Source organism: Gracilinanus agilis, chromosome 4 (genome assembly GCF_016433145.1).
Source record: "Gracilinanus agilis isolate LMUSP501 chromosome 4, AgileGrace, whole genome shotgun sequence".
Taxonomy (NCBI): Eukaryota; Metazoa; Chordata; class Mammalia; order Didelphimorphia; family Didelphidae; genus Gracilinanus; species Gracilinanus agilis.
In genome coordinates, this window is record NC_058133.1 from 109405316 (window position 1) to 109427922 (window position 22607).

Sequence of the window (22607 nt, forward strand, 5' to 3'; positions counted from 1 at the left end):
GGATACTCTTTCCGTCCAGCTCAATTGTCTCTTTTCCTCCACCTCCATCCCAGGATCCCAAAGTTCCTTAAATCCCCTTAAACTAGTTCCTCCTTCAACTATTACCAATCAAATATCTATTGAGTTATTATATAATTATATCAATTTTATGTAAATAGAGAATATATATACATATATATGTATATGGAGAAAGAGAGAGAGGAAGAGAGAGACAGAGAGAAACAGAGAGAGAGAGAGAGAAATGTGTGAGTATGCGCATATGCACATGTGTATTCTATATACAGTTTGTATTATTAGTCCCAGTTCTACAGAAAGGAAAAATTGAGGCCTAGGCCTTTGACATGTACTCAAAGTGACCCACTTCCTTCAGTTTCCTGACTTCAAAACCCTCATTAGGTCCTTTCCCCAGTATTTGATCCTGTTGCTAAGGCCAAATTTCCCATTTCCCAGGCCTCTGAGTGGTGGCTTTGTTGTCATGGAGAAGCAAAAAACTGAGGCGGCTATAGGAAGGTACTACTAAAGAGAGTGGGGTCCAATTGGCCTGCTGGTTGCTAGGGTCAACAGGTGTGTGATTGGTTAGCCATTTATATGCCTGCTCTGTCCCTCTGGTAAGTAGCTCTTGTCCCATGCGAAGTGGCCTCAAGGTGTACACAGAGGGGGATAGAGAGGAGGAGGAAGTTCCAGAGGTTCAGTGAGTGGAATCAGTATGTCTCCTGCTCCTTGTTTTGGACAGCCTTGCCTTGCAGGGAAATACCTGTTAGCTGTGCCTCCAGACGCTTATCCCCTTCACTTTAGGAACTAAGGCGGTCACTCCAAAGACAAGTGTCTTAGCATCATTAATCAATTCCTCTATACCAACAGACCTAGGCCAAGGTAGCCCTTGCTGACTCCAGTCAGGAAGAGATGACCCTAACTGACCATGCAGAGGATTTGGAGTTGGCAGGGGCTTTAGAGATCATCTGGTCTAACACCATCGTTGTGCAGAAGAGGAAACTGAGGTCTTCGAAAGAGAAGTGCGCCCAAGGTCACACAAGCACTAATTAGCAGTTAGGATTCGATCCCCTGGTCTCTCACTCCAGATTCATTGCTGCTTCCGGTTCCTCCCAGTGGCCTGAACCCCCAGCCCCAGCTTTCTCTAAGCTTTGGAGGCATGTGGTGATAGCCTGAAAGGGGCAAACCCATCAGCTTTGGTGGGAGGCTTGGTTTATTATGCCTTGGATCATTTGTGGGGGAAGTGGATAGGAATGTGGCTGGCTTGAGCTTTGCTGGGTTTTTGAAGGCACTACTCTCCTCTGCTGCCCACACAGCCAGTGAGGGAGAACTGTTTCCAGCTCCCCCACAGATCCCGCCCGGGGCCAGGGATGCCTGTCCAATCTGTAGACTGAGAGCATGTTATTGGGAGAGGAACTGCGGGGAGAAGTTGAATGGGGGAGGAGAGAGGGTCTGCCCTGCTGCTGCTGCTGCTGCTGCTGCTGCGACTGAGGAGAGCATCCCCAGCTTGTCCCTGGGGCTCCCCGGCTGGGGCTTTCATGCTGTTCTGATCTCTTTCTATCTCAGCACAAGGACTGGGGAATTACAAGAGCCTCTACTTCCCGCGTCGCTAGAGGGTTGGATGGGGAGATGAAGAAAAGGCTGCAGGAGCTCCGTGTATGTTCTTTCCCCAGCTCCCTGCCCAGAGGGTTTCTCCAGGGATGGGATACCGAGGAATGGGGCACCAGGGGTAACTGAGATGAATGTGAATCACTCAGGAGACCTTACTCCCCCAGCTCCTCTACCCTTGTTTAAAGTGGTAGGGTAATGAACCAGGCTTCCTGGCTGGGGGGAAACAGCTGCAGAGAAGGGGAGAAATGGGCTGTAAGGAGTCGGGCTCTCCTTCAGAGAAGGTTCCTTTGTTTCTGAAGAGGAAGTGTAGAGCTAGGCTAGGGCAATAGTAGGGGAATATACTTGCCTTCTTTCCCCTTTCCCTCTCCCTCTCCCTCCCTCTCTCTCTCCCTCCCTCCCTCTCCTCCTTCTCTTTTTCCTCCTCCTCCTCCTTCTCCTCCTCCTCCTCCTCCTTATCTCTCTCTACTCTACTAGGGGTGAGCTTGGTGGGAGATGTGAAGAAGTAGGTAGTAGGGACCCAAGTCTTCTGTGGGGGGTTATTGGGTTGAGATGGACCAGGAGCAGAAAATCAAGAGTTTCCAAATCATATATGCAGACATATTCATATACACTATTCCCATCTTTCCCTTTCCCCCAATCAATGGACATATTTATCTATTCCCAGCTCTTGCCTCCTCACCAACAAATCACCTTCTCTCTCTCTCTCTCTCTCTCTCTCTCTCTCTCTCTCTCTCTCTCTCTCTCTCCCCCCTCCATCGGTTCATTCAACCCTTTGTAGCCCTCTTAATCCTAAACCCTAGAACGAAAAGAGATTCTCAAGGTTGAGATCCTGAGCATGAAGACCACTCTTCCATCAACCTGGGAGCTCTAGCCGAATCTCTAGCCTTCTAATCCCACCCATAAGAAAGAAGTAGCCTGCATACTCAAAGGAAGGCAGCTTTTCTTCCATTACTAATATGCTTGTTGTCTTCAGGGTCCTATAAATGGGGGCCTAAGACCCAAAGGATGGGGAGAAAAGAACCTTCAGGTTTTACAAGTTAAGCTTTGAAGACTCTTACCCAACAAGTGGGAAATTCCTGGCCATGTAAGGGGTGGGGTGAATCAGTAAAGAGCACTGTCTTTGGAATCAGAGGACCTGGGTTCAAATTCTAGTTCCACTATTCCCCTTCCCCTATGGGCCTTGGTTAGACAATCCCTTCTAGCTGTAGATCCTCTGGATGGTCCTGTGCAGTCAGGTTTAAATGAGATTATAAACTCCAGGAAGGCAAGAATTGTACTGTATGAGAGGCAGCACGATGTAATAGAAAAAGCATTCAATTTGTATCAGGAAAAGGTCTTTATTCCCATCCTAGCTCCCACACTAGTGGTTTGACTTTGAGTAAGTTGATTAAGCTTGCCTCAATTTTCTCATCTTCAAAATGGGAATAATAATACCTTGATAACCTAGCTCCCAAGCTGAATGCAAAAAAAGGAAAATATTATAGGGGTGGATTATTTTATTTTATTCCATATTATTCATTTTTGTAAGTGAGAAATCTTATAAAACCAAAACCCCAAAACATAAACCCAAATAAACAACTGAAAAATCATATGCTTTCACCTGCATTCCAACTCAAGCAGTTCTTTCTCTGGAGGTAGATAGCATTTTGTGTCTTAAGTCCTTCAGAAGTGACCTGGAACATTATATTGCTTAGCGTAGCTAAATCTATCACAGTTGATCATTCCACAATATTGTTGTTACTGTGTATGATGTTTTCCTGGTTCTGCTTTTTTCACTCTGCATCAGTTCATGAAGGTCTTTCCAGCTCTTTCTGAAGTCACCCTGCTTATCATTTCTTACAGCACAATGGTATTCCATCACCAACATATACCACAATTTGTTCAGCCATTCCCCAATTGATGAACATCCCTTCAGTTTCCAATTCTTTGCCAACACAAAAAGAGCTACTATAAATATTTTTGTACAAGTAGGTCCTTTCCCCCTTTAAAAAAATCTCCCCAGGATATAAAACTAGTAGTGGTATTACCAGATCAAAAGGTATGCATTATCTTATACTCCTTTGGGCATAATTCTAATTGCCTTCCAGAATGGTTGGGTCAGTTCACAACTCCACTAACAATGCATTAGGGTTCCAGTTTTGCCACATCCCATCAACATTTATCACTTTCCTTTATTGGCATATTGGCCAACCTGAGAGGTATAACATGGAACCTCAGAGTTGTTTTATAGAGGTGAATTATTATTATTTAACTTCCTAACCTCCAATCAGTAGAGCTTAATAAATGTTTCCCTTCAGATTGGCTTCTTGCACACTTGGACCAGGCAGACCAGCTCTCTTGCTTTTCTCACTCATGGATGAATGTTGCCTCTCCCATTTCCATGCTGTTTTCCTTCCCATTCCTTTTGGAAGGCTGCTATGCCTCAAATGCCCTTTCTCTTCATCTCTGCCTCTAAGAATCCCTAGTTTCCTTGAAAGTTCAGCTCAGGTGCCACCTAGAACCTTAGGCCTTCCCTGACCTACGTCTTTGGCTATATGCACAATTACTTGAATACCCGGAGCTCAAATTAATAGGTAACCTGAGCTCTGTCCTCCTTCCCTTTGCCATGAATTAAATTCTACCCCCTCTACCCAGCTCCCTCCTCCTACTCCAGCCTTCCGTAGTAGGCAGGATTTACTGGTCTCAGAGCTGACCTCATCTTTTCTCAAAAGAGCCTTTTCCCATGAACTTCCTTATTTAGGAATCACCTTTCCTAGTCATCTGTATATGAATTATCCAGGCAGAACCAGGACTCTCTGGGAACCTGCTGGAGTCATTAGCATCTTGACACCCCAGCCTTGTTTATCAGTTTTATTTTTATATAAAGTGTCTGTGCTGGGGAAATCTGCACGCTCAAGCTAAAAATATAGAGACTCAGAGGGAAAGCAGAGTGGAGAGACCCTTCATTGGATATTCCCCCAGGCTTCCCTCCTCCCTCCTCCCTTCTCCTTACATGCACATCTTTCCCCATCTTCCTGTTCTTCTTTCTCTAGCTTCTGGAGGGTCTGAGTACATACCTTTCTCTGATGCTAGGAGGCCTGATGATGGAGAATGAGAAGATGGGAATTTCCAATCCTCGTAATGTTTTTCAAGCTCTTGTCTTCCTGGAGAGAAAATAAATGCATTCTCTACATCCTTTCCCAACCAATCCCTCCCCCTACATTCCTGGTCCCTTTCATCTCCCAGACATTTACAGGCAGGGTGACCTTGGGCAGTTGCTTAATTTCCCACATCCTCAGTTAGTCAGGGTTTCAGTCCAATTCATATCTGAATTTTGTAAAATGGAATTAGTAACAGAGGTGTTGTGAGGAGCAAATATAGCAATGTATGCACAGCACAAAACAGGTACAGTACATTACATTAAAAAAAAGCAAACTCTTACCCTCTGTTTTAGTATTAATTCTAAGACAGAAAAGCATCAAAGGCTAGGCAATCAGGGTTAAGTGGCTTGGCCAGAGTCACACAGCTTAGGCATTGTCTGAAGTCACATCTGAACCCAAGTCCTCTTGACTCCAAGCCTGGGGCTCTATCCACTGTCCTCCCCAAAGAGGAACATTTTGATTAGACTTGTGATTTCATTGGTATAGGGAGTGCCAGAAGAACTTTCTCTCTCTATAAAAATCAGCACCCATTACTAAAATTTATGGTCTTAGAAAGTCTCCTAAGGGTGTTGAGAGGTTGTCACTTGCCCTGACTCACATAGCCAAGATGAATCAAAGATAGAATTAGAATCCCAGGTCTTCCTGGCTCCAAAGTCAGCTCTCTAGATACTATACCACCTTGCCTTTCACAAAGAACAAAGGCCTGTATATAACATGTAAATATCAGCTGTGATCATAATACATTTACATGTAAGTTAAATGGACCACAGATATTACATTTATTTTTTCATTTAAAAAATTATCAGGCATTTTGGCTTTTTTTCCCTTTCCATCTCCCTCCAACTCAGAAAAGAAAAATGGAAAATAAATCCCTTGAAACAAATAAACTCAAGCAAGCAAGACAAATTTCCATGCTGACAAAATTAGAAAATATGTCTCATTCTGAATTTAGTCCATCACTTCTCTGTCAGGAATTGGGTAACATTTAAAATTGTTTTATATTAATTTCCCCCAGATTACACACAGTTTTCAATAATCATTTTCTGACATTGGATAGCATTTTTATCATCAGTTCTTTGGAATCATAGTTGATCATTGGGTTAGATATAGTTCTCTATGATTTTTTAATTGTGCTTTAAAAAAAAACAATGGTTACACATAGTATAAATTGTTCTCCTGGTCCTACTCACTTCATTCTGTATCAGTCCATACAAGTGGTCTTCTCAGATTTCTTTGAAACTCTTTCTTATTTCTAACAACCTAATAGTATTCCATTACATTCATCTACATTCATCTTCATTTGTTCAAGTACTCCCCAATTGATGAGTATTCCTCTTTAGTTTCAAGTTCTTTACAACCACAAAAAGAGCTGCCATAAATATATATATATATATATACACACACATATATATACATATATATGTATACACACACACATATAACTTTGTTCTTTTCCTGTGATGTCCTTGGGGTATAGATCTAGTATTGCTGGATCAAAGGGCATGAACAACTTAGTAACTTTGTAGGCAGGGTTCCAAATGTTCTTTCCAGAGTGACCAGACCAATTCACAGCTCCACCAATGGTGCATCAATGTGCCTGTTTACCCACAACCATGGCATTTGCATGTGTGTGTGTGTGTGTGTGTGTGTGTGTGTGTGTGTGTGTGTGTGTATGTGTGTGTGATATCTACTTTAGAGATAAAGAAATCAAGACTCAACTATGGTGGACAGTCAGCCTGGGAGAGTGGGTCAACACACTGGCTTTCAAGGATCTAGTTTGGAAACCTAATCCAACACTCTTCTAGATGTGTGACTGACTATGGGCAAGTCATTTCTCTAATGCTCAGTTTCCTTGTCTGTAAAATGGGGATAAAAATAGAATTTACACAGGATTATTTTAAAAGTCAAGTGTGAGATCATATGAAAAATGCTTGGCAAACCTTATAGTACTATATAAGTGTCAGCTGTTATTATTATTAAATGACTTGGCCAGGTTTACGTAGTACTTACTGATCTTACTAAGTAAGCTTAGCACTTGGTAATTGCTTAATAAATACTTGTTTCCTTCCTTCCTACTTACTGTGTCAGAGCCAAGATTTAGATGTCGGTTTCTGACTTGGAGCTTAGAAAACTTTTTTTTCTAAGAATCTCAGAATCTCAGAGTTAGTCAGAGTTTGAATCCAATTCATATCTGAAAAAGAATTCTTTCTCTAACATACCTGACAAAAAGGTATCCAGCCTTTGCTTAAAGACCTCCAGAGGTAGGGTAGATGGGTAACTCAGTGGATAGTCAAACCTAAGAGACAGAAGGTCCTGGGTTTAAATCTGACCTCACCTTCTTTCTAGCAGTGTGACCCTAGGCAAGTTGCTTAATCCCCATTGGCCAGGCCTTACCATTTTTCTGTCTTGGAATTGATTCTAAAACAGAAGGTAAGGATTTTTTAAAAAAAGACTTAGGGGTTCAGGGAGGGACCCTTAGAAGGGTGAATAGATTAAGAACTCGAAAGGTAAGGGGAGGAGAGAAAGGAGAGAACCTTAGAAGTGTAAGTTGATTTTTTTTTAAACCCTTGTACTTTGGTGTATTGCCTCATAGGTAGAAGATTGGTAAGGGTGGGCAATGGGGGTCAAGTGACTTGCCCAGGGTCACACAGCTGGGAAGTGGCTGAGGCCAGGTTTGAACCTAGGACCTCCTGTCTCTAGGCCTGACTCTCACTCCACTGAGCTACCCAGCTGCCCCCGAAGTGTAAGTTGATTTAAAACTAAGAGGATGGGGAAGAAAATAAAGAGTCTTAGAATGGACACTGATTAGGGAGGCAGCAGTGAGAAGAAAATTAGTCTTCTGAGGAAGAATGAGATGAAAAGAGAGGCAAAGAAGGAAAAAATAGAATGGAGGGAAACATACAACTAATAATTATAACTTTGAATGTAAATGGGATGAATTCACCCATAAGACCAAAATGGATAGAAGAATGGATCAAAAACCCAAACCCAATAATATATGCTTACAAAAAAAAAAAGCATTTAAAAATGAGAAACACACACAGGGTGAAAAAAAGTAGAAGGGAGTAGAATATATTATTGTTTTTTATTTATTTGTTTGTTTGTTTATTAGACCCTTAACTTCTGTGTATTGGCTCCTAGCTGGAAGAGTGGTAAGGGTGGGCAATGGGGGTCAAGTGACTTGCCCAGGGTCACACAGCTGGGAAGTGTCTGAGGCTGGATTTGAGCCTAGGACCTCCCATCTCTAGGCCTGACTCTCAATCCACTGAGCTACCCAGCTGCCCCTTAGTAGAATATATTATACTTCAGCTGGCAAAAAAGGGGGGTAGCAATAATGATCTCAAAGTTAAAGCTAAAATAGATCTAATTAAAAGAGATAAAAAGGGAAGACCTCCAAGTGAGTAGCAACCCACCATCTTGTAAGGAAGCTCATCCTACATTTGGAGAGTTCTAATTATATTAATTATATTTCCCTTATCTCAAATTAGTCAGTCAACAAGCATTTATTAGGTATCTGCTATATGTCAGATACTGTCTGTCCTAAGTGCTAGGGATATAAAGAAAGGTGAAAGATGCTCCTTGCTCTCAAGGAGCTTACAATCTACAGGGGGAGACAAGCAAATAAATGTGTTGTTGTCTAACCTTCATTTTTAAAGAGGATCAATAGTATCATAGGCTGGTGTCTTCACTTGTGCATAAATTGGATTTAAGTGAGACAGAGTTACACGAAGATATGTCTCATCCTCTCTTCCAGAGTCACTGAAATCCATTGGCAAGGCAAGAGTCAACTGGTCAACCTAGATGACAAGAAGCCCTGTCCCACAGGGGGTAGAGGGCACAGATCATCTGGTCCTCAATGCCAATTTCATTTGACTGGGTAGCTATAATTTCCTCCTTTCACTATATGAAAAAATGAGTCAGTACTAAAATATGAGTAGGTCTGTGCCCTAATGTCTTCATTTTTTCCCATTAGCTCATTGGTTCTGCTATCCCTTGCCTGAAAGGTGAACTGATTTTTCTCTTCATTAATAATTACTCAACTTATATGTTCTTTTAAGGTTTGCAGAATGAATTGTTCACGAAACCTGTGCAATAGGCAAAAGCAAATATGATTATCCTCACTTGGCAGATGAGGAAACCATGACTCTGAAACATTGTGACTTGGCCATATCATGTATTAGATGCAGAATTTGAATCCAGGTCTATTGATTTTCAAGTTCATAATTTTGCTGATTGATAGCTAGGTGGATGTTAGGAAGATCTGAGTTGAAATCCTGCCTTAAACACTTACTAGCTATAGTTAGTGGGTAAGTCACTTTAACCTCTGTCTGCTTCAGTTTCCTCATCTGTAAAGTGGGGATAATAATAGCACCGACCTGCAGGGACATAACTGAAACTATCCATTTAAACTACCCATTTAAAAACTTGCCTGGAGAGGCAAGCAGCATGGCCCAGGCAAGGCCTTGGATTCCAGCCCTAGCTCTGTCTTCAACTGTGTGACCTTGGGTAAATCACTTTCCTTCTTTGGGTGACCAGATGATCACTCAAGTCCAGCCCAGCTGTCTGAGGTTCCCGAGTTCTCAGAGCTAGAGGGAGGGGGTGGGCACCTGGGCAGAGCTAGCCCTGGGGATTGGCAGCGGCAGAGGGCAGGGCTGGGAGGAGGTTGGGTAAGGGGAGGAGTCAACTTGGACAAGTGAAAAACTCCGACCGGGGGCTGGGCTTTTCCCTTTCCTCCTCCCCTTCCCGATCGCCTCCTTGCCCTCCCTCCTTCCTTCCCTCCTCCCCCTCCGGCTCAGGTTGCAGCTTCTCTCCCGAGCCGCTCACCTTTCCCAAGCAGGGAAGCCGCCGCCGCCGTGCCAGGGCGGGGAGAGCAGCTGGACGCCGGGCACTGAGTTCCCTGGACCTCCTCCTCCCGTCCTCCTCCACCCACTCCCCCCTCGCAGACAGGGAGCCGGAGCCCGAGCCGGGGCGCGGGGCGCGGAGCGGTGAGTCCTGCCTTGTCTGAGAGTGAGCTGCGCGTTCCGCCCGCCTTGTCCGCCCGGCCGGCCGCCCGGGGTGCACTGGGGGTGGGGTGGGGGAATGTTTGCTGGGGAAGGAGGGGGTACTGCCCGCCGTGTAAACGGAGCAAGGTACAGCGGAGGAACTCTTAAAGGGGCCGCGCGGCTCTGTACCCCGGAGAGGGGGGGTGAGAGGCGAGGCTGGGGAGACGTACTCAGTGTGTGGCATCTGTGTTTAGCTGGGGGAGGGGGCGCCCGAATTCCAGGTGGAAATTCCAGGAGTAAGGAGGGCATTACCCCCGTCCAGATAACTCACCCCATTCCCACCTCATTGCTGTTAACCTCCTCCACGCAGAGATTCTGTAAATGGGACCCAAGCGTCCGGGTCCCTGGACTCCCGTCACCACCCCCACAAAGCAAAGTTTGTGGTCTGCCCCTCAGCAGACTTTAAGCGTCCTTCTAGGGAAGGACTTTGGGTCAGGGATCTCTATGAACCCAAGGGACCCAGGCCACACAGGAGGGAGCTCAAGGCCTGAGCTCTGGCCAAAAGTGCTGTGCCTGAGCCTTGTGGGGCTGAGGATGTGTGCTGTGGGGAATGAGGTATTTGCTGGGGGAGCGGGCCGGGGTGGGGTGGGGGCGTGCTTTGAGGATTGCCCTTCCGATTGCCTTCCTGCTCTTTGCAATAGAACTTAGCCCAGCCTCCCAAAGGGAGCCTCCTAAGCGCTGCTGGCCTAGTCTTCCTCAGGGTAGAGTGAGGAAGGGATGAAAGGTCTGGAGCTGATAGAAACCGACGGTGCCCAGCCTCTCACCTCCAGCCTGAAAGCAAAGGGTTAAATTAGTGTCAGTGGCTGGAAGTTGGGGGGGGCAGACGTTTGATTTGGGGATTCTGCATCTACATGGTTTTGGGACTGGGTGTGTGGGAAGTGGGGTGGGGGAGACAGGTTAGGAATGGGAGATGGATCACTCCCAATAGAGACCTCACCAGGGGAGGAGGAAAGGCTTCCTTGTCCCAGGACATGATCTGGTGGCAGGGAGTGATCGGAGAAGGGGGATGTTATAACTGGGAACCCACATTGGAGGGCAGACACTTCTCTCCAGCCCTGGCCTCTTTCTGGTTCCTTCTATTCTATCTCTAGGCACCCAGGCCTCAATATGAGTACCATGCCAATTGAGGAGAAGGGGGAAATGGGAAGTGGGTCTGTATAGCTAGGATTCATGAGGCCAGGGATCAGTCAGATCTAATCTGTGGAATTAATTACTGCGTATCGGAGAACAGGTATTGGGGGATGAGGGCTAAGGCTGGGAGAGGAGAGGTCGGTCCCCACCCCCATCCCTAAACAGCCCAAGGTCTCACTGAGGCCTCTTGTCACTGACTGCCCCTGCCCTCTTTCTCTGGTTCCCCTGGTCTTCACTGGTTCCTTGACAGCAGGGCCTGGCTTTGTGACTCATTGACACCTTGCCCTGTCCATCCTGTGTCAGCTCCACGTGAAATTTCATGTCCCCTCCCCTTCCCAAGTACTCGAGTATTTGCACATTCGATTACAGTGATCAGGGTGAGCAGAACCAAAGGCCAGTAATAGAGATGGGACTAGGGAGCCACTAGTTGACTGGGGCTTAGATGGAGATTTTGAGAGAGGGGAACTGTTCAAGTTTCTTCACCACTCTCTAGGCCTGAGTCTTAATCTGTAAGAAGAGATTGTTGGACTGGATGACTTTTAGGATCCCTAAATCTGTGACCCAATGAAGGAATCTCCCAAATTATCCCATTTCCCCTTTAGGATAAGACTGGGAAGTTGTCCTTAGGGTTTGGGACAAGCAAAAGATGGCAACTCCTCTTTGCTTGTATGTTTGAGCCCTATTGTGATCACTAAAACTTTTCTCCTGGTGTCTAGAAAGAGGGTTACTTTCTAGCATCAAAGATATACATCCATTCTATTCAGTCCTTGCCCTGGCTTCCTCGGGCTGTCTTTATTGCTTCTCTAAGTAGCTGTGATGAAAGGGTTGGCATCCAAAGCCCTCTCATCACGGTGCTCCAAAGCCTTAGTCTAGGTAAAGACCTCTGTATTCCTGGATGTCTGGGTTCTTAGACAATCCCTCTCTCCTAGTCTATTTATTGTAGTTTTGATTCATCCCAGTTCCATCTGGGTTTTCAGAAACCAAATTGGACCTGGAAAAACCATTTCATCTTTCTCAGATGTCTCTTGTTTCCTTATCCATAAAAATGAGGACAAGGGAGCTAGATGATCTTTGTGGCTCCATCCAGCTTTCACACTGCAGGATTCTGTGATCTCCTCCTTATTATTGAACTAGGGTCCCCAGGAAAGGGAGGAGTGGGAGGAACGGAGGACAGAACGGAAGGATGAGATTCCTATTCCTTTGGCACTGAACAGAGTAGGACTTCTTCCTTGTACCTGAGAACAGGGGGCTTAGGAAGCAAATAGGTCCTCAGAGCTGAGCTCCTCCCAGGGTCAGGTTTCTTGTCTGGGAGTCTCCCACTCAGGCTGGGATGAGATGGAGCTGCCTTTTAAGGTTGCATTTGTTTCCTCTACAGTTCCAGGGACTCTGTTCTCTGCTGCCCTCTGCCCCTTCTTCAGGAAAAGGTTTTCCAAACTCCTGGTAAAAAATAACCTCTACCACTGCCCTAGTTCCCCTTCCTTCTTTAGGACTCCCAGTCTTAGTGGGGGTCCTTGAAGCTCCCACTCATCCCTCTTGTTCTCCCAATCCTGGTTGGGCCCTCCAGGGGAAAGGGAAGACCTTGGGCATTGAATGCCTTTGTTTGGAAGGAGAACTCCCTCCTGATTGGTGGGCAGGGGTCTGCTCTGTGCCCAGCCAGGCAGAGGAAGGCAGGAACAGGCTCTCCCACTACTATCTCGAGGTGAACCACTAGGTGATTATCTTTCTTGTTATGCCAAGAGAAAGAAGGAGGTGCAGCCCAGGGGAGAACGGATGGAGAAACAAGGCCTGGAGTCAGGAAAGGGAACTAACTAACTTGCTACTACTAACGGTTGACATGATGGGGGTAAAAGTGGGTTGCAGGGACTCCATAGCTCCCAGATCAGGAATTTTCTCTAAAGTACTTTCCCCAATACTTTAATTAAGCCACTATTCTGTTCTGGACTGCTCTGGAGGAAGATGTGATTAACTTTGCCCCTTTGGGAAACAGTCATGCCAGACTCTCTCTTCCCCACAACATATTTCCACCCCCCCCACACACACACACACACACTGTGCCACATACACAATGTTCTACCTTGCCTTTTTCTCTCTCTCCTCCTGCCCTCTGCCCGACTCCCCCAAACCTGGACCCTGTGCCCTCCTGATGGTTGCTGCCGAGTAGGCATTTTCTGCAAGGGGAGGGAACAGAGGGAGGCCAGCTTCTCTCCTTCCTTCCCTCTAAGCTTCAAGCCAAGGTCTCAGATCAAGCCATGAAGAGAGGGTAAGTCTCCCAGAATATTAGAATCAGAAGGAACCTTCGATCCCATCTAAGTAAGGACATCTGATAGGGTAAATAGCAAGTCCTGGACTGGGAGTCAGAAATTCTTGGGTTTAAATTCTACCCCTGACACTGGCTGATCACAGTCTAGGCACGTCCATGCCCTCATTTGTCAGTGGAATATCTGTGGTACCAGACGCACAGCATTATTGTGAGAATCAAATGAAACAATAGACAAAGTGTTTTGCAAACTTGGAAGCATTATTCAAACACTGTTATCTGGTCACAGGGTCATGGAGTCCGAGTTAAAAGAAACCTTTGAGACTATCTAGTCTATTAACTGCTTTTTTTTTTTTTAACTCTTACCTTTTATCTTAGAATCAATACTAAGTATTGGTTCCAAGGCAGAAGAGTGGTAAGAGCTAGGCAATGGGGGTTAAGTGACTTACCCAGGATCATACAGCTAGGACGTGCCTTGTGACTAGATTTGAACCCAGGACCTCCCTCTCTACATCTGACTCTCTTTCCACCGAGTCATTCAGCTGCCTCACCTGCTTCATTTTAGAAAATGAGAAGACAAAAGCCCAAGATCAAATCTTAGGACTGAAATTTGAACCAGGGCCAGAATTGGGACCAGTGGTCTTTGGGCTGCAGATCTGGCATTCTTTCCCAGAGCACCACATGAACTTCAGTGTTTTATATCTGGGGAAACACAAGTCCACAGAGCTCTCTGCTGGGCTAAGCAGGGAAAGAGGTGATGGGTGAATGAGACTGGGGCGCCACTTTGGGAAGACAGGAAGCAGTCGAACCTCCTGACTGAAAGGAAATCCATCTGTTCCCAAAGTCTCCTCTGCTCAGGGTAAGAAGAGAAGAAGAGAGGCAAAGCAGTGAGGGAGCTGTGGACAAAAATAGGCACCCAAAGTCCCTGTCCTAAAGGAGATTTTAAGGAGAAACAAGAGAAAACACTTCTTGGGAAGCACAGTTATGGTACCCTCTCAAGCATTTATGACTATTTTATATATGGATTCCTATGCTTATTTATGTTCATATCAAAAAAAGTTAAGCTCTTTGAAGGCAAGAATGGCTTCATTTTTGTCTTTCTATCTCTTATGCTTGGCATAGAGTCGGTGCTTGATAAATGCTTATAGATTGATTGATAATAGAGTAAACCCAATGGAAACTGGGAACCATGCCTTAGTTATCTTTGTAGACCCCTCATACCTGTCACAAAGCTTTGTACACATTAGATTGCTTGATGAATAACTGAATGGCCATCTAGGTGGCACAATGTATAGAGCACCAGGCCTAGAGTCAGGAAGACTCGAATTCAAATCTAGTCTCATATTCTTACTAATTGTGTGACCCCTGGGCAAGTCACTTCACCTTGTTTGCCTCAGTCTCCTCATCTGTACAATGAGCTGGAGAAGGAAATAGCAAACTACTCCAGTATCTTTGCCAAGAAAATCCCAAATGGGGTGACTGAAATGATGGAACATGAACGAATAATGAAATGAATAAATGAATGAGTGAAAGAGTAGAATCTCCTTTCTTTGAGGTTTTTCTAAATGGGTAATGCCCCATAAACAGCCTGAGCGAGGAGAGGTAGAATTCTACCCACAAGTAGAAAGATAGGTTAGACGACCCCTGAAAGACCATTTCTTTTTTTTTTTCAATTTAAAAAAAATTTTATTTAATTAATTGATTTCGAATATTTTCCATGGTTACATGATTCATGTTCTTTCCCTCCCTTTCTCCCCCCTCCTGTAGCCAATGAGTAATAAGGACCATTTCTTTAAACCCTTACTTTCTGTCTTAAAATCTATACTAAGTGTCATTCCAAGGCAGAACAGAGATAAGGGCTAGGTACATAGGGTTAAGTGACTTTTCCAGGGTCACACAGCTAGGAAGTATCTTGAGGCCATATTTGAACCCAGCACCCCCCATCTCCAGCCCTAGCTTTCAATTCACTAAGCCACCTGGTGACCTGCCCTTTGTTCTTCTGATTACCTATGACAGTGGAGATGGACCTTCTCTCTAGAAAATCAGTCCGATGGACCCAAGCTAAGTATATTCTGTTCACTTTGCCCTAAGCTGAGGCTCCTAGGTCTTCACTTCAATTCTAAATTTTGATTTCATCAATTTCCCTTCATAATCCCAAGTTTTACCAGAGTTATTGGAAGAGCTTATGGAGACAGCTTGGCAAACTGGAAAGGGCATTGGACTTGTAGCCAGAAGAGCCCTAAGTCATCCCAGCCACGTCACCCTTGGCATCTGGCTTCTCTTTTACACCCCATTTCCCTCATCAGCAAAGTAGGCATCACTGAGACTTACAATAACTTGGTCAGGTAATTGGCATTGAGGGCCAAATGTGTATTGTAAAGAGCTCTTCACGTGCCAACTATTATTATTACTATTATTATAAGTCCTGGCAAGTTAGTTAGTTTCCCCTTCCTGACTCCAGGCTTTGCTTCTCCATCTGTTCTCCCCCTGGGGTGCACCCCCTTCTTTCCCTTGGCATAACAAGAAAGATAATCACCTAGAGGTTCACCTCGAGATAGTAAGCGGGCGAGTCTGTTCCTGCCTTCCTCTGCCTGGCTGGGCACAGAGCAGACCCCTGCCCACCAATCAGAAAGAAGATCTCCTTCCAAACAAAGGCATTCAATGTCCAAGTTATGCAGGATCAGGAGAGAGCTTAAACTCCTTACAGAAGTTTGAATTTGATGGGAATAGGCATTAGAGAGTAATAGCAGATTGTAGGGGAGAGATGATGAAGCCAAGTCAAGTTAACAAGTATTAATTGTGTGCCAGGCATCGAGCTAAATTCTAGCAATACAAAGAAAGGCAAAAACATCCTGCCCTCAAAAAGTTTACAGTCTGATGGGAGAGAGAACCTGTAAATAACTAGATTGTTATTGTTGTAGTTTCATTTCAGTCGTGTTTGACTCTTCATGGTCTCATTTGGATTTTCTTGACAAAGATGTGGTTAGGTATTTCCTTCTCCAGTCCATTTTATAGATGAGGAAACTGAGGCAAACAGGGTTAAGTGACTTGTCCAGGGTCACTCAGCTAGTAAGTGTCTGAGGTCCTATTTGAACTAGGATCTTCCTAACTCCAGGTGCCCCCTATAGCTGACCCAAGAGGTAGATAGTAACTAACTAACATTTATATAGTGACTTTGCAGTGCTTTCCCTGTTATCTCATTCAGTCCTCAAAACAGCACTGTGAGATGGATGTTTTCATCATTCCCATTTTACAAATGATGGAGCTGAGACTGAAAAAATTACTTGTCTAGGGTCAGTAAATATCTGAGGCAGAATTTGAATTAAGATCTTGACTCAAGTCCAGTGCCATACAAGATACATACAAAGTGGATGGTGTAATATAGAAACTCATACTGCCCATGAAAATATAGCAGTATGATTTTCTACATTACAATGGAGGGGCTCAGAGGGCATGACTTCATTTGGGGGAAGGGAGATGTCCTTAAGAAAGGCTCCTTGGAATAGGTGAAGTTTTCTCAGAGTCATATAGGAAGTCCGGGAAATCTTCAGACCAGTTTCTCTTTGGAAGCAATCCAGCTTTTTTTTTTTTTTTTAAACACATCCTCTGTCTTAGAATCAATGCTAAGTATCCATGATAAGTAAAGATGATAGCATCTAAGCTATTGGGGTTAAGTGACTTGTCCAGAATCACACAACTAGAAATTATCTTGAGGCCTGATTTGAATGCAGGACGTGAGGCTCTACTCACTGTGCTACCTAGCTTCCCTAGAGCAATCTGCTTCTTAAAAGAGAGACCTCTTCTCTTTCCGTTTTGTACTACCGGACCAATGTGTCCCAAGCTGTCATCACTATGTCATCAAGGCCAATATTAGCGGAGTGTTCAGGAGACAGATTGACGAAAGCGCTAGGGGTGATCCTGGGAGAAGCCTTCTTTCCTTCTCTGCCTTGACCTTGGATCATATGCCTGGGTGTCGGGTACCAGGATCCCACTGCTCTGGAGGGGGAAGATCAGGACAGAAGGTTGTGCGTCTAAGGGCATCAGTGATCACTCCTAAACCAACCGGAATGCAACTCTCCTAGAAGGGCACATGATGGGGATCAAAGAAGCCTTCCCTGTCCTTGGCACTAGAGACTGGGCTGCGTGCCATGTTCTAGGCTGTTGCCAGACATAGACATAGTTTTTTCCCTGGAGAGTACAAGCACTTGGATGAGTTGTTGCTGTCCCTCCATTGATGTCCAATAGAGAGAGGCAACAATGGCTAGAGAGGTTCCTCTAGGCCCACCCAGAGTGACCGGTAGTACCAATAATCCTGGTTCTGGGCATCTGAGCCCCAACTAACTCGAATTATCCCTTCCGCATCTTTCTTCATCATGGTTTTATATATCATGGGTTGGCATGAGAAATTAAATGGGAATTTGGAGAGAGTTTTGCGGAAGCTACAGATGACATGTGAAAGCCAACAGACCACACAGAAAAAGTTTAGAAACTCAGAAAGGTCTACTTAGCCCAAAATGTATAACAATTCACTATAAACACCCCATAAATGAAAAAAAAAAAGAAAATTCAGACTTCTTCACTGGTATGAAAAGCTTTATACAGATTTTCTCCATACCCCTAAGCCCCTCTATATGAAAGGGATAACCTTGGACAGCTCACTCAGGATCTGTTGAGGGGATACATGAACTAGATCACTGCTTCCCCTCTTATCTCCTCTATGGCCTTCAAGAATTATTATGGGGAGGAGCCAGCTGGGTGACTCAGTGGATTGAGAGCCAGACCCAGAGATGGGAGATCCTGGGTTCAGATCTGGCCTCAGACACTTCTAGCTGTGTGACCCTGGGCAAGTCACTTAACCCTCATTGCCTAGCCTTTACCACTCTTCTACCTTGGAACCAATACACAGTATTGAGTCCAAGATGGAAGGTAAAGGTTTAAAAAAAAAAAAAAGAATTATTGTAGAGGCAGCTGTGGCTCAGTGGATATAGAGTACCAGGCCTGGAATTGGGTTCAAATCTGGACTTTAGACACTTCCTAGCTGTCTGACCCTGGGAAAGTCACTTAACCCCAACTGTTAATCCTTTGTCTTTCTATCTTAGAGTTGTTATGGGGGCAGCTGGGTAGCTCAGTGGATTGAGAGCCAGGCCTAGAGACGGGAGGTCCTAGGTTCAAATCCGGCCTCAGACACTTCCCAGCTGTGTGACCCTGGGCAAGTCACTTGACCCCCATTGCCTACCCTTACCACTCTTCCACCTATAAGTCAATACACAGAAGTTAAGGGTTTAAAAAAAAACTGTATATATCTTAGAGTTGTTATGAAGACAAAAAGTAAGAGTTATAAAAAAAATTTACTGTGGCTAAAATGTGCACCACCCCTTCCACTTCCTCCAGCAACTAAACTGATGAATGAGCTTCTCTGAACCCAAGAAGGCTGGGCTTCTGACAACAGAGACGTATAACAGATCAGCCTTTTCTACTTGGCAGGGCCTGCCAGAGGTAGATTTCCACTAACAGAGCCTCCGAGAGCCCAGGGTCACCCCCAGCCCTTAAAGAGGCTCTACAATAGTGTGTGCCCCAGAATGGAGCCATTCTCAGGCATGGGAGGGAGCAGTGTGGTCCATTGGAAAGAGTGCTGTGTCTAGAGTCAGAGAGCCTGAATTTGAATTTCAGCCCAAACTCTCTAGACCCCAGCTCCTTATCCATAAAAGAGGAGACCAGACTGGACAGCTTCCCAAGACTCTTCTGCTTTGAAATCTCTGGTCTTCTGCCCTAAGTTCAACCAGAGCACAGCTCCTTGGCTACCTCTGGGTAAGTCGCCTTCACCTCCTCAACTGCAATGTGGTGGGGTTGAACTATTTTGCCTCCGAGGTGCCTTTTACCTCTAAGTGAAGGGTTCTGATATATGCTGCACAATGGTCGGCATCAAGAGAGCTCTTTACACTTTGTACCCCCTGGATTTTCTCCATTGATCCTTACAGCTGTCCAGTGAGGTGGGTTCTGAAGATATCATGCTTCCCATTGAACAGAGAATGAAGTGACTGGCCCAGGGTCACAGAGCTAATAAATATGGAGACGGAATTCTACCCATTGACCACTGTACCAGATGTTAGACAGAAGAGGATTAAGTTGGGGCAGCTGGGTGGCTCGGTGGCTCGAGATGGGAGGTCCTGGGTTCAAGTGTGTCCTCATTTCCCAGATGTGTGACCTTGCACAAGCCACTTCACCCCCCACTGCCTAGCCCTTACAGCTCTTCTATCTTGGAACCAATACACAGTATTGATTCTAAGATGGAAGGCGAGGGTTTAAAAAAAGAAGAGGAGGATTAAGTGACAGGCTTCGATGAAGGAGAGCTCACTGCCTTCTGTGGGGGCCAGGAATGGCTTGGAAGAGGAGGTGGGTTAACGTCCCTGGGGCTCATGCCAGTGCCTCCCCCCAGGACTAGGGCTATCAAGGAGGGTCCAGCCCAGGGAATGAGCCATCCACGCTAGAAAGCTTTAGACAGAACGAGGCCAAGTGGAGTCGGAAGATTGGGGCCCAGACATCCCCCTCCCTGACCAAAGCCTCCTTTGTCATTACCTCACAGCTCCCTTCCCAACGCCTCGGATCAAATGATCCTGCAATATTAATCAAGCAATTATCCAACTTTTGATGCATGTGCAGTCCTAGGCTGGGTGCTGTGGGGAATGATAAAGAAGGGGTTAGAAGCAGACCTTGTCTTCAGGGAGCCGGGCCCTTGGGAGAAACAGCTAACCCACAGGAGCCTTTAAGGGACAAATGATTGCTCATTGATGATAGTGCTGATATGATAAAAGGTCAAAGAAGACCTGAGGCCATCACGGAGGAGCTGGGGGTCAGCTAGACAGCCCAGCCTGGAGACAGAAGATCCCGAGTTCAAATCTGACCTAAAACACTTCCTAGCTGTGTGACCCAGGTTAAGTCACTTAACTCCAATAACCTAGCCCTTACTGCTTTTCTGTCTTGGAACCAATATTTAATATAGATTCTAAGACAGAAGGTAGAGGGTAAAATAAATCATGGAGGACCAAGGCTTCTAAAAGGATGGGTAGGAGTTGGATAAGTGCATGGGGGTGAGTCACACAAGAAGGAAAGGAAGGTGGAGATAATGAGGCGTCCTGTCTAGAGAAGAGGACAGGGTGGGTGATGGGGATCCCCCAAATGGGCTGGGCTGCCTTGGGAAGCTAGAAGTTTCTTGTTCCTGGCAATCATTAGATAGTAGATGATGACCACTTATCATGAATGCTGAAGAAGCAATCCCAGCATAACATAGAAATTTGCCTCGGTGGTTCTTTCCAATTCTGAGATCTTTTGGTAAGGGTTAAGGATGAAGGTGAAGTGAAAGTTATTCAGGATCTGGCGAGAGCACTCCATAGAGAAGTCTGAATTTGATGGGGATGGGCAGTAGGGAGCAATTGCAAGATGTATGGGGAGAAACATACTGAAGGCAGTGCTTTGGGAAGTTCAGTTTGATACTGAATGAAAGACTGGGAGGGAAAAGACTGGCTGTAAGCTAGGAAACCACTGTAGTAATCCAAGTCACACAGATGGGTGGTTGGGTTGCCTTACTACAGAGCATCAGACCTGGAGTCAGAAAGATCTGAATTCAAATGTGGCCCCAGACACTTATTAGCTGTGTGACCCTGGACAGGTCACCTCGCCTGTCTGCCTCAGTTTCCCCATCTATAAGATGGGGATAATAATGGCATCTACCTCTAAGGATTTCTGTGAGGATACGATGAGATAACATTTGTAAAGGTTTAGCTAAGTGTCTGGCACATAGGAGGCACTTAATAAATAGTTAAGAGGCTATATGACCCTGGGCTAGTCAGTTAACCTTGATTGCTTGACCCTCTTCTGTCTTTGAACTGACATTAAGACATAAGGTAAGAGTTGTTTTTTTTTAATTTTAAATAAAAGGTTAGGAGGCAGATACATGGCTAAGTGGCTAGAGTGCTGAGCCCAGTGTCAGGAAGATCTGAGTTCAAATCTAGCCTCAGATACGTATTAGCTCTGTAACCTGAGCAAGTCATGGAACCTGTTTGTGTTAATCCACTGTAGAAGAGAATGGCAAATCACTTTGGCATTTTGGGCAGCTAGGCGGTGCAATGGATAGAACCAGGAAGACCTACATTCAAATCCAGCCTCAGATGCTAGCTATGTGACCCTGGGCAAGTCATTTAACCTTCTTTGTCTCCATTTCCTCATCTGTAAACTGAGCTGGAGAAGGATTTAGCAAACCACTCCAGCATCTGCCAAGAAAACCCCAAATGAGGTCATGAAGAGTTAAGGATTTAGGCAGTGGGGGTTAAGTGACTTGTCCAGGGTCACACAACTAGGAAATATTTTAGGAGGCAGATGGATCTACCTTGGGATGGCTAAGTCAAGCCCTGACTGTGTTAGGATGACCACTGGGAGAGCAGGGGCAGTACCAGCAACAATGAATGGTGTGTGGGGTTCATCCTGGCACCTTTTTTTGGTCTCCCTGGCAGAGGAAGAGACAAGCAGAATTGAGTGGTTACCCTATAATTCTTCATCTCTTAGGCAGCACGCCTTTGGGCTGGCTTCCCAGAGAACATCTCGGTCAATTTTTTAATCAATAAACATTTATTAAGCACTTACCATGTGCCAGACACTGTGCGAAGACAAAAAACCAAAAGCGAAATAATTCCTGCCTTCTAGGAACTTGTCATCTTTCAGGGAGAAAGCAGAGAAAGAGAAGAAAGCCTCCCCCCCCCCCAACAAAGCCCTACTTTTTAAGAGGATGACATCATAAATGTCAGGTTGGAACCGCACATTAGGATTCCACCCTGTCCTTAGTCAGCCCCCCATCCCTGCCCCATCCCAGGTGGGGCTTTAGGCTTAGGTTTGGCTCCTGCCTGGTCATGAGTCATCCCACAGAGGTGGTAGGAGATGTTTGCAACGATTCCCTTGTCTACCATTTTCCTTCTATGCCTTACTTTGGCCCAAGGGCTCCAGGTTGCATCTTAGAGATTTAGCCATGTTTCTCCCCACCCATCCCAGACCCTTTTTAGTTCAGCAGACATAACCTGGTCTTGTCACTGAACCAACTGATTGCAGTTGCCTTGTCTGGTCACCCATCACTTCCCTTACACTTGCTACATTGCAGCCTACCTGGACAACTTTAGACCTCAGAACAAGCCTGGCACTCTTTTTTATGAATTATTATTTTTTAAAATCCTTACCATCTGCCTTAAAATCACAGTATATATTGGTGCCAAGGCAGAAGAGCGGTAAGGGCTAGGCAGTGGGGGTAAGTGGACTTGCCCAGGGTCACACAGCTAGGAAGTGTCTGAGGTCAGATTTGAACCTAAGACCTCTAGTCTAAAGAACTGACTCTCAATCCATTGAGCCATCTAGCTGCCCTAAGCCCTGAACTTTTAGACCTCCCATTCCCTG

At 45.4% G+C, this 22607-nt stretch overlaps 1 protein-coding gene across 1 annotated transcript in view; it reads left to right on the forward strand.

Annotated features, from left to right (window-relative positions):
* Positions 1 to 9494: 9494 nt before the first annotated feature.
* CDK18 (cyclin dependent kinase 18) overlaps positions 9495 to 22607 on the forward strand; it is a 62754-nt gene continuing 49641 nt past the window's right edge. Inside the window, exon 1 of the mRNA XM_044674933.1 lies at positions 9495 to 9727. The gene's annotated coding sequence lies outside the window, so the exon portion shown is untranslated. The remainder of the gene's footprint in view (positions 9728 to 22607) is intronic.